The sequence below is a fragment of the Lissotriton helveticus genome, chromosome 12 (assembly GCF_964261635.1).
Source record: "Lissotriton helveticus chromosome 12, aLisHel1.1, whole genome shotgun sequence".
Lineage (NCBI taxonomy): Eukaryota > Metazoa > Chordata > Amphibia > Caudata > Salamandridae > Lissotriton > Lissotriton helveticus.
In genome coordinates this window covers 143,578,757-143,591,975 of record NC_136073.1, presented here as the reverse complement: position 1 = coordinate 143,591,975, position 13,219 = coordinate 143,578,757, and the positions used below count along the sequence as shown (strand labels likewise).

The 13,219-nt window shown below is 45.0% G+C and overlaps 1 pseudogene; it reads left to right on the top strand.

Annotated features, from left to right (window-relative positions):
- The window catches only part of LOC144797975 (polyunsaturated fatty acid lipoxygenase ALOX15B-like), a 175,930-nt pseudogene that overhangs the window by 100,702 nt on the left and 62,009 nt on the right, over positions 1–13,219 (top strand).

The window sequence follows — 13,219 nt, the reverse complement described above, 5'->3', positions numbered from 1 at the left end:
CTAACCAGGCTCCTTCGCAGATCCCATCTACACTGGATTAAGACGTCAGAGAACTCATACCCTAGTTTTCTCCATTCTGGGACGTGTGTCCACACCACGGACCGCTGACACTCAACCTGGTCTCGAGCCCGGCCGGGTCGGAAGTATCACCGGCTAAGCGACCTTGCAATTTTGCCTTTTCAGCCCTACAGCCCTGAGGAGTCACGGAAATTACATTCCGATGTGACGAAACACGTGTCGGCTGGTTTACCAAGAGAATTAAATGGAGACCCTATACTTCTAAAGACATTGTGGTTCTTTCTGACAGCTGTGAATTGAATGTTGAGGTGTCCACCAGGCTACAAATTTGCTATACTTTTTGTTGTGTGCAGTGTGCATTTTGCTGTTTTTTCTCCTGGGGATGAAGGCTACAGATTGGTTTAGGCCCTCCTCATTAAGTTGGGATACTACTTCCCCTATGCCATGCTCTGAGGCATCTGACTGAACAATAAACTCCTTAGAAACGTCAGGGGCCTTGAGCACAGGAGCTGTCCATATGGCCTTCTGAAGGGAGTCAAATGCAGTTTGTCATGCCTCTGTCCAAATCACAGTTCTGGGCTGCTTCTTCGAAGTCAGTTCAGTCAAGTGGGCAACAATGGCGCCATATTCCATGACAAACCACCTATAGTACCCATTGAGGCCCAAGAATGCCCTGCTGCAGAGCCTTAAGCACTTCCTGAAGTTGAAAAAAGGTGGTTACTGTAGACAACTACGCCATGCATATAAGCACCAGAGAAGTGCTCGATATCAGCAAAGACCTGCTTCCCAAACCTCTGGAAGGTGGCAGGGGTTTAATCCAAAGGCCCTCACCCTAATCTGAGAGTGGCCCTCTGGAGTGGAGAAGGGTGACTTCTCCTTTGTTCCCTCTTTTAGGGTGATCTGCAAGAACCCTGATGTAATATCAAAAGTACTGAGATAATGTGCAGTCCCTAACCTGTCAATCAATTAATCAGCCCGGGGAGCTACTGTCTTGGTTATTGAATTCATCCCTCTCTAATCCATACAGAACCTCAGTTCAGGTGTGGTGATAGTGGGTCAACTTTTGGTGCCGATCCCAAAGGACTGGACCAGGGGCTACTAGAGGGCTCTATCACACCAACAGTTTGGACAATTCAGCCCTAATTCTGGACCTCACCTTATCAACCTAAAAGATTCATTCATAACAGGGAGGTTGTACCCAATGTCCACATCATGAGTACACAGATGGGTAGTCCCAGGGATAAAGGATAACAGAGAAGAGCATTGTCCTAACACTAGGTGGCAGTCTCTTTGTTGTTCTGTAGTTAGAGTCCAAGAGGTAAGGGAGAAGTTCACTCTCCTCTTCCTCTTCTCCATCTGTCATAGAAAGCATGGTGAGCACAGACCTCTCAAAGTGTGGTTTGAGGAAATTTATATGCAGCACCCTCTGGGGTTGCCTAGGGGTCTTGAGATTCATCAGGTATGTGGACTCATCCTTTCTTTCACTCACCTCATATGGTCCATTCCAGCAGACCTAGAGGGCCTTGGGCTCTACCGGCTCCATCACCCACATTTTCTGACCAGATTGAAACTCCACATTGGTAGAATTTTTGTCATACCACACCTTCATGACTACCTGTCTGTCATCAAGGTTACTGGAAGCTTGCTTCTATAACGTAGTCATTTGGCTTTTGAAGGGCAACATGTAGCTCACCACATCCTGGGATACCTTCCTGGGAGCTTATTCCCACCTTTCTTTCATCAGACTCAGAAGTCCTCTTATTGGGTGCCCGTACAACAGCTCAAAGGGGCTGAAATGCACTCAACTCTGTGGCACCTCTCTGTAAGCAAATGACAGGCTTGGTAAAAGGATATAATACATTTTCCCAAGGGCATCAGGAAGGCTTCTGATCATGCCTTTCAAGGTCTTGTTGCAACTCTCAATTAGCCTGTTGGTTTATGGCTGGTAAGGGGTGGAGAACTTGTAAGTTACACCACACTCCTTCAACATTGACTGCACATATGCCGACAAGAAGTTTGTTCCCATATCAGACACAGCTTTGTTGAGGAAACCAACTCTGGTAAAAATACCCATTTGGGCTTTTGCCAATGCAGGTACAGTCTTGGTTCTCAGAGGGATTGCCTCTGGATACCTAGTAACATGATCCACCAGATCCAGGATAAACCTTTTGCCTGAAGCAGTCTGGTGATCCAAAGGCCCTACAATGCCGATGCCCACCCTCTCAAATGGTATGCCAATGACAGGCAACAGATTATGGGGGGGCTTTATGTACCTTTCTTTTCTTCATGCTGTCCTCGCAGGTTACAAAATTCCTGCAGAAGGCATCTTAGGAATTCATGATAACAGGCCAATAGAAGTGGGGGGCAAGCTTTGCAATGGTCTTGTCCTCGCACAGGCGTCCTGCCAGGGGAAATCTGTGATCCAGCTCCAGTAGAAAAGTCCTGTAGCATTGGGGTACCACCAGGACCCTTGCTGTTCCATGCCCAGATGCCTTAGTCTCACTGTAAAGGTGGCTGTCCTCCCAGCAAATGTGGTGACTACCAGAGGGCTCGCCTGCTGCTTGGACTTCAGCCTGTTGCCTAATATGCCCAAGGGTTGGGCACTCCCTTTGTACCCTACAGAATTCCTCCTTAGTGGGTTCTCCATCCATGTGCTATCCAGCAAGATCAGGCAGGTCACCAAGGGAAGCGATGTCCAGTGGACTCCAGGGCGGCCACCACAGGTGGCCACCCATCTCACTGAAGGTACATTCACGGGCTAGTTTCCCAAGCTCTCTGCCTCTCCCCTTCATATAAGCTGGCTTTGTCATTGTTTCAGGCTCCAGCCCCTTTTGACTTCCATCCAGGGCAGCCATGGACTGTGTGGTAGCACAGATCCATTAAGGGAACCCTAACATCTCCACGTGAGCTTTACCTCCTTCCAGGTACTGTGCTCAAGGTCATTATCTAATAAACAGTCAGCAGGCATGGCAGGGCTCACTGCAACTTCCAGAAAACTTGAACCCACCCCCACTACTCAAATGAAACAAGAGCCACAACTTAGTGACCCTCTCTGTTCTCAGCCACTACAACCTGTTAGAATGCATGGGGAATTACCTGCTCTGAGGAAACCAGCTGACACCTTACCATAGTCATACTGGCTCCTGCATCCCTCAGAGCCTTAACCCCTTGCCCATTTATGGTGACCCAGTTCCTATACTTTGTGGTATTTGAGGACACATGCATCTTTGGAACACTCTCACGTTCACCTGGGGACACTAGGATCACCCCACTAAACTCCCTCCCAGTAACTGGGACAAACCCCTTCCCCAGAACAACAGTAGCTACCCCTGGAATCTTTCCTCCAGTGGGAGGTGGTGCTCGTTTTGGACACTTCAGATCCTCCTTGTAGTGTCCATACTCATAGCCCTCATCTCACTTAATGGGCTTGGGCTGCTGACCTTTGTCAGGGTAGTTTTACTTCTTGTAGCCAGATTGAGAATGTGTACCAGACCCTTTCCTTTGTGAGAAGTGGTGAGGCCTTTAGAGTCCCTTACTAAAAACCTTTCTGGACAATCTGGTGCTAACTCAGAGACTGCCTCCTCAGCAAGCTTCCTGGAGTAAGTAAGCTTACTATCAACCAGGTGTTGGCACAACTCTGGAAAACAAGTATCAAGAATGTGCTCTTCAAAAACAAGTTGTTGAAGGGACTTTCGCTGGTTGGCGCTCTAACCTAACGATCAGTATGATTTACTATTCAACACCTACCCTACTGTATGTAGACTGGAGTTGGAATAGTAAATCATACTATTCCTAAGTCCAGCGCCCTCCAGCACAAGTTGTTGTAATGACTTGTGTTGTAACGAACGCAATGTAAAATACCACGATGTAAATGTACGCGTAGTAACATCATACAATTGCTGTTAAACCCTTCATATACATTAACTTTGCTCCACCTCATGCAGCCATTCAGTGCCTTAACAGCATAGTCCTATGTCTATGCAGAGAGTTTGTGACTGGCCCTGAACTGTTGCCTGAACTTCCTAGAGGTCAGCCCAAACTTGCTGACTAAAATGGTCTTCATGGCACTGTAGTTGGTCTGGTAAGGAGTGTGTCCCTCCCCACTGTGGGCATGTACCACCAAAAACTATCCAAGCAGAACTTACTTACTTACTTACTTAAAAAAAAGCAGAACTCTTCTGGGACCCTGTGCAATTTAAACACCACTTCATAGGCTGCCAACCATGTATCTATGTCACCCACCACATTATAACTGGGCACCATATCTTTTGGGATATGAAATCTGAACTCCTGTAGAGGTATGCTGCCACCAATATTGCTTTTGATGGACCCCACTTGGAGGACTCTAATATCCAGCTCTCTGAGGCTCAGCTCATGGGACATCTTCCTTTCCTCCATGGCCAGCTTGCTCCTAATCAAGCTTAGCAAGGGCAAAGGGCTGCTCCTTGTCCTTCTCCATCCTGTCAAGCTCTGAACATATTTCTTTCCTCCTTCCTATCCTCCAGCTCCACTGGGGACAGGTTCTATGAGAACACAGTGCTACCTGGCCTAGAGTGGACTACCAGTCCTCGGAGATAACTGCTTCCCCTCTCTGTAGGCTGCATGACAGTTCCCAAGGTGAGTGTACAATATGAAGCAGGCTTGTATCATTGATGTGCTAATTAATTTTCTGTATTTTTTCACTGTGATAGAACTTGATGGCATTGATCTTTTTTGTGATGACTAGCTGGGTCCAGCAAGGGGCTGATGCGATACTTGTCTTCAACAGTGTTCTTGTTCAGTTGGTGGCTTCATTAATGGTGATGGCATAGTGCTTTGTTTTGGCTGATGTGATGAGCTCTCTGTATGTTGCACGGAGGGACTTCACTATCAGGAGGTACTTGGAAGTTCTGTTTAGTTTCAATTTTCTTTCCTTTCTGCAGATGGGTTGTTTGTCAGCAGTCTGTTTAGATTACCAGGTGCCGAAGAATTTGTTGTATTTGGGGTGTGGATGTTCATTTAGCTTTCCAAAACAGTGTTGGCGTGATTTAGAATGATGTCTGCATTGGATGTGGCATTGATGGGGTGAAAAATGTGTTCGAAAATGCCCATGGAAAACTGCCCAGAGAAACTGAAGGTTTGGTCCCCTCTTTTGTGTTGAGCATGAATTATAAGTAGCACATTGAGCAAGGAGATCGGGATAGCAAAGTGGTTGGTCCAGTCCAGGGGCATAAATGGTTTGCTTTGGATTGTTGGCGGTGTTGAGAAGTTGAGGTTGAGGGTGTGGCCTTTTTAGTGTATTGATTGTGTTACACAATGTACCATGTTGTGTATCGATGAGGGTTATTTTTTGGGCCTATATTGTCTGAGAGGTTGAGGTCACCCAATAGGGTGGTTTTGTCATGACGGGTGGATGAGGTGGTGAGGCTATCAGAATTCATCAATGTAGTCCTTGTTCTAACCTGTATTTTCATATTCTGTAAGAATGACTTTTGTATATGAGTCTTGCCTTCAGTTAATCCAGGTTTAACCTTTTGCTTATAATCTGCTTCCTTGGCTGGGATTCCTGGAAAGCAGCAGTTATAAATGTGTGAATAGGCTACATATTTCACTATACCTCAGGACAAAAGACATCCTAAGTTTTAGCCCTTTGAGCTTAACCTTGCCTCCAGTTTGAAAGGCATCTGTCACGAGAGTTTCTCCTGCTCCAAGACCTGCTGTGATAAAGAATAGGCTGCTTGCGGCTGCCATCTGTTTCAACAGCCTCCTGAAAGAAGAAAGATGGAATTCTGCTTAAAGCCTTCTCTTTTGACTTTTTGAAGTCAAAAGGTAATTTCACCATTGGTTTCATCCATTTTTTTAATGCAGACCTCAGAGGGCTGGGAGGAACTGGAAAGGGTGTGTTTACCTTTACCTTTTATTCCTAACTGTGTTGGAAGGGATGAAAGTTTGGGAGGAGCTATGTGGTAGGCAGAGAGACTCTTTGCTAAGGATCTCCCCTGCTACCTTGCTAAGATGTTGAACAAGGCCTTGTAGGATATAATTTATATGCATTCACTGGAATTGTGTTGTACTTTTGAGAAAGGAAGTGGATTTAGCTAGGATGTAAATCATTCTGCAAATCACTAGCAGGTAGACATTATACAACAGGGTTCCCACTACTCTCTGACTGGAATAAAAAAAGTACAAAACAGGGTTCTCTAGAGTGAAAAATTCACCTTTGGTAAAATAATACACTTGAGTGTTACTGGACATAGTATTTTGTATATAACGGTTGTACGTAAGCCAATCGATAACCCCCTCCTAATCTTGTAGTGGTCAAGCAGACAAAAGAAATATAAACAATTTATCAGAAATTTCTCTAAATAGCTTTTACTTTATGTTCTGTACAGTTCATGCATTTAAAATAATAAAATTCCATAATGTCCTTGTTAATATCACAATTTGGTCAATGAGACGTATGGTCCTATAATTTGAAAAAGGTCTGCCTGCAGCTAGTCAATAAAATATCAAGTCTACAGTTTCTATGGTAGCGATAAATCCTTTGAGTATTTATTGGGAACTTCAGTTACTTACCTCTTTATTCTTCCATGGAGTACTTCACATTACACATGGTCTACACATTTCAGTCTGTTCACTTTCATTCACCTCAGGACTCAACAACCTAGTGTGTGAACATTAAGACTACCACAAGACATCGTGCAGCAAGTGCCTCAGATGGCCTCAAGTACCCACTGCCAAAATGGTAAATCATGTTGATCTGTTGTGTGCTCTCAAAGGTGAACCTTAGTGCTCTTTCAGTGCAAGGAAATATGTGCAGGAAGCTTGTGAACAGGCACTTGTATGTGTGTCAAGCCCACGTCTCCGTAGTAAAAGTTGTCTATGGTCTGGACAAGAGTCTTGCATCCTGCTGTTTTATGTGTGGAGTACTGTTACTTCCAAGTGTGCCCGCCACTGTGAGATACTCTGAGGCAATAGTATGCCTTGCGTAACATGCCAGGTTGTGAGATGTTTGCCATATCTGAGATTACATTTACTATTGCGACGCAGGCTTGACATATAAATGAAATGCACATCCGGTCTTGCAGACAGGCAGTGTAGGCATGCTTTGATGGGGTCAATGTTAGACTAGTTTGCAGTTTTGTCCGTTTTATGAAAGAAGTACAAACATAACTAGACGCAGTAACCTGAGTACAACCACCCACATCCATGACCTCCTGCTAGATGACTTCATATGACTTCCATCTCACATAGTCGCTAAAAACAGCTGGGCCACGACCCAACAATTAACCATTCAGATTTAAGGACACAGGTGACGATGTAAGCCTAGGACCCGCATACAGATTTCGCCTGAATTAAGAAGCCTATTATAATTTTATCACATGTATTTTTAACCCATTTAAACTCTTTTTTTTAGAATACAGTAACCATGTTTTTAAGGAAATACGGGATTGAGTTATATATGTGTTTTTTATAATTGTATGGAATGCTAAGATTTTAATTAATCAAGCAATACAGACTTACTTACTTACTATTGCGATGCAGGCTTGACACACATTTAGCTCTGAGAAGGTATATCGAATTTCAATCATGATTGTCTGTGGAAAGTGTGGCTCCTCCAAGTAGCCACTGTGCCACTCTGCACTTATTAGCACATGTACATATTATCAAGTGGGGTTTTAATGATCCCAGTTAAAGTGGTAAAGGAGAGAGTGACAAAGGGGAAAAAAGGTGATGGCATATTGTTGCTCTTGCCTAAAGATGTAGATTTATGTAGAAGTAGGTAAGCAAGGTACCATATTCATTTGCATCTGAACAGAGAGAAAGAGCCAAGCAAATAATGTCAGAAGAAAGTTCAATAAGAAATCTGACTGTAAAAGAGAAAACATCAGAGGCAACAATAGTTACAAGTAATTGAGAATCATAGCACAAAAGAAGGGAACAAATCCAATACAATGCCTCCATTACTTGGGAATATATCAGATGCAAACATTAACTGACCTCACCTTCATCCTGATTTGGAAACCTCTTGCAATAATTTCGGGGCAGACCACAATATTGTAAAGGGGCTTACATTATGCTTGACCACCCTCATTTTCATCCCTGTTGTCAACTAGGCACATGAACCCCAAACTCGGGATGAGTCCTTTGATGCAGGGCTTTATACTCCAACCACTGCCCTTACATTTTGATTCTCTGTGCAGTTAGCAGAGCTCCACTCTGGGTGTCCACAGCTGCCTAAATGCTGGTGCAGTCCAGCCCATGGGGATGCCCAGCCCCTTGCAGAGTCCTGAGATGCACTAACTGACTGCACAATACGTGCTCCACCATCTTCTGAACACTTTCCACTCAATGGAAGCTCCTGGAATGCATGCAGCACAAAGTTAACTTCAGATCTAGACTGAGACTTAAGCTAACGTTGGCACATGTACCACTAAATGGGGGAAATGTGATGCCAGAGGTGCAGATGAGAAATGTGCGTGTTCTTGGAAGATTCCTTTACAGTCCTCTTCTTGAATTAGGTTATTTTAGTGGAATAGGTTGCTGCTAGATGTGCTTGCCTACAGTGCCCATTTATAAAGAGCTCCCAGTTACAAAAACAATGTACTTTCTAGGAACAGACACTATTTTATTTTTTATTTTTACTATTTTTCAGTGATGTCTTATAATTTCATGTTTAGTTGTATGTGGACAAGAATGTCTTCATGACCTGGTGAGTGGCAAGAGATGTGATATCTTCTGCGCCTGCACCACCACGCCATGTTGAAATTCTGAATGAGTTTGTTGATGGTTTGTTCGGATGCTAAGCTCACCTGTACTGTTTCCTATGTTTGCAGAGAGGAAAAATCTTCATTGCAGATTTTAAGATATTGGAAGGCGTTCCTGCAAATATATTGAATGGTCAGCAGCAGTACGTAGCTGCTCCCTTGTGTCTTCTCTACCTCTCACCCCAGGATGAGATGATACCCCTAGCAATCCAGGTAAGGTGTTGCCTAGAAATTTGAAATTTCAAGGCATTAGTTTATTTATTCAGAATGAGAATAAATATAAGTGATCAGATTTCTGAGAGAATGTGTCAACTGTTACTTGAACGATAATGACTAATAATTTTCCTATTGGGTAGAATCAACACACCTCTTTATTGTTACAAAGGTTTACCTTTAAGACAACGGAGAGTGTTATGGACCTAGTCTTTATCTATGCACAGTTCTATAAAATCATTTTCCCAGAAAACGTCCATGGATTTTGACAGATTGAAAAAAGAAAGAAATGAAAACAACTATGTAACCTCACTCTAAATCAAACACTCTTCTAGGCACTTGCATTTTTAATCACTAATAGTTTTTTTGCATGTGTGCACAGTGATCTATATGAACGACTATTACAAAATACTATCAGGCAATGCAAATGTATTTTCCTCAGAGCAAATTTCAGTGCTCATTCCTTTCTCATCTGTGCTCTGCCTTTGGGTATCGCCTAGTATCTATGGGCGATGTCCTTTCTTTGTAAGCTGACAGTTGCTTTCCTGTCAAGAGGCCAATGTATTGTCTTCGTCTTTCTCATTTGATAGGTGGCCTCTGTCCTTCGCATCACTCAGGCTCTTTGATCCTCTTTCTTTCCTCTTGACAAAATCATGGGCTTCACATGCACTTCTCTACACCATTACCCACAAATGGAAACCTGTTTACAAAATGTAATCAGCGGTGTCTGCCTTCAAGTTGAAAAATATACTTTACAAGAGAACACTCCTGCTTATCTTGTGCTTGACTCATAATGATTGTTCTGTGAGTACGCTGACTCACTCCTCAATAGAAAGAGCAGGGTAATTTACTCATTATCCAAAAAAACTCATGAAATGGTTCTTCTGAGATCGCTGCAAGACACGTCTTGATTGGTCTGATGGTTCTTGCTTGTCATCTTTAGTGTAAAAGGTTCCCACCCTGGATTGAGTCATATGAGTGGATAGCCACCTAATTTGACAAGAGAGCTCACACGCTTCCTGTGTCTGTAACCCACTTTGCTGTTGGTTTAACATTTGTGTCTCACAATCAGTGCAGACCCTTTGTCAGTTGTCACTTTCTTCCTGTGGGATTTCTGACAATTAAAGAATGAGTAATGTTAGAAAGTTTGCAATGCTTTGGGCATTCTGTTTCAGTAAACATCATGAAAACATTCTCTAAGTCTAATGTGTCGTGTCTCACTCTTGACCTAAGCTATGACAGGAGCTGCTCGGTCAGTAACCACTACGGTCCAGTAACTGTCTCTTTGTGCATCTTCCTCTGCAGCTAAATCAGACTCCAGGTCCAGAGAATCCCATCTTCCTGCCGAACGATAATGAGTGGGACTAGTTGCTTGCCAAGATGTGGGTGAGGAGCTCTGTTTTTTCCACCCACCAGGCTCTTACCCACTTCCTGCGTACACACGTCTTTGCAGAGGTGTTCTTCATTTCTACATTGAGGCAGCTCCCCGTGTCTCATCCTGTTTAAGGTAAGACAGACAAATCAGACAGTGCAAAGAGGCTGTTAATTTCAAGCTCAGTAAATGGATGTTCATTGGTCATGCTGCCCATGCCTGTATGGGTACAAAACATCAATAATGAATGAGATTCTTGAAGGACTGGACATTACCAGAGTATATGGCTACATGTTATAGAGCAGTGAGAATATACGATCTACTTAAATCAACCACTGTACCTGTGTCTCTAATAACTCCCATGGTTTCTCCTTAGCTCCTGATCCCCCACCATCGCTATACTTTGTATATTAATACCTCCGCAAGAGATGTCCTTATTGGTCCAGGAGGAACCTTTGACAAGGTAAGATAACCACCTCTGTTAATGGCATCCAAAAGAGGTCATGATAAAGATAGATAGCATAATAAATGTAGCATAGCATGTGACATTGTAAAGCACATGTTCACCCTTCGGGCTTTGGGTACTAAATTAATAGATGTTTATTGTTTCTCAACTCAGTGGTACTTATTTTATTGACCTCTGAAGTATGAAATGCTAAGTGCAACATCAAGTATTCAACCAGGGCCGGCTTTTGGGTGGTGCAAAGGTCAGGGGGGCGCCATACCTGTGTCTTAAATCGGCGCCAACAGTGGCTGTCACATCGCCCAAAAGCCTGCACCATTAAACGGTTGTCCCTCTTTATTTTCTACAATGTTAATGTTTGTAGAAATGGAAGAGAGAAAACCGTGTTTAACAAATCAGAAGGCACGCTCGCGCAATAACCACTCCACGCTGCAGTTTAGCGTAAAAGGCTATTTATTAGGACAGGGTTGACAACCAATTCCGATCATAACATCAATAAACAATTACAAACCCCAACCTCTTACTTTCCAACCATCATTCACTCTCGTACTCCAATTACTCACTCCCAATTCACACCACGACTTCTTCGCTTAAATAATTCACTTCCCACTTCTCTTTCAACCTCCTCCAGTATCTCCCGCAAACGCACATCTGCCTGCCACACTCCCATCCTGCACCTGTATCCCCCTCATGGACTCCCCACCCCTCCCAAGTACTGCCACAAGACACCCAAATTCAACCCGTCCTAAACTGGCACGCTTCAATAACCAACAGGTTAACAAAAAACCCCCCTTTTCCACTCCTGAAACTGTAGGGTGGGAGGGCGGTCAAACAACTTCCCTAACCTCCACCCTGGGGCGCTGGGGACAGGAAGAGGAAGAAATTCCTCCCCTGACCCCTTTATACTAACCCCCCTAACCTCACCCCTTATCCCACCCCTCTACTCTACCTAACCCCCTGTCCTGTTCTCGAGCAAACACCCCAGGGGAAGACTGGTCTGCCGACCTCACTTCCCCTGGGGGCCGCATGGCGCAATAACCGCTCCACGCTGCAATTTAGCGTAAAAGGCCATTTATTAGGACAGGGTTGGCAACCAATTCCGAACATAACATAAATAAACAATTACAAACCCCAACCTCATACTTTCCAACCATCATTCACTCTCGTACTCCAATTACTCACTCCCAATCCACACCACAACCTCTTCACTTAAATCATTCACTTCCCCACTTCTCTTTCAACCTCCTCCAGCATGTCCCGCCAACGCACACCTGCCTGCCACACCCCCATCCTGCTCCTGTATACCCCTCACCGAAAGGGTGATTATGCCCGTTATGGACTCTCCACCCCTCCCAAGTACTGCCAACCTGGAAACCCCCGGAGGACGGTTACCTGTCCCACCCCAAACCAGTGCACCTTTTGTTCTCACTCCCGCCTGCACCAGATAAACTCATTCCACAACAGACTGATCGCATCCCGCATTTCCATCAAATAATAAGCATTGTCCATGTACGAAAGGTGCACTCCGTCGTCCCGAAAAAGAAGGGGCTCCTCCAGCCGCAGGCCCACATGTGCAATCACTTTGATCCCCTTGTCTCAGCAAAAAAGTCTCATAGCCCTATTTAACTTGCGCCGTGCCCTCTCAATGGCTGCCGGCTTCATTGCCCCCCTCCAGATACGTCGTGACACAAACAATGCAGGCGCCAGCCAGATTGCCTCTTATTGCCTCCAAGTCCTGTTGCATCAAATGTAGTAAAGACACTCCCGACTGTTTGGCCAAGTCATTTTCTCCCAAGTGGATAACAATCATGTCCGGGCAGCCCAGCTGAGCCACCTTCTTCGTCAGCCAAGGCAACAATTCGCCCCAGCGCATCCTGCTCTTACCCCACCATGGACCTCATGGTGGCTGCTCCTCAGTCCCAGGCTACGGCCGTACACCTGTCTGTCCGTGTACTTTGAGGCCCAATGAACAAACGAATGCCCAACAATCCAGGTAACCGTCTTGGCTCCCGGCCCCCGAACGCAACCTACAAAGTAAAGGAGATTAGCACACAGCCAAAGCAGTAACATTGCGCCCGCAGCAACCCCTAAAACCAGCCCAGCGAACCACCCTCCCATCATTTGCGCACATAGAGTTCGCAGCAGCGAGACCTCCAACAACCAAACCTTCTAATCGCATCCCAAGACCACCCCAAACCTGCCGCCGCCGTGGCCGCCCCTATCCGGAACGAGCGCGTCCCATACCTAGCAGGATCCTCACCCACGCGCCGCAGCGCCATCCGCATCACTGCCAACAACTGAAACAACGTCAAACGCTTCTGAGAGGCATGCCAGAATATCTCACCCGCAGCCCCCTGTACCCTTCCACAAAACCTCTTCCATTCACACACCAGGCACACTTCCACA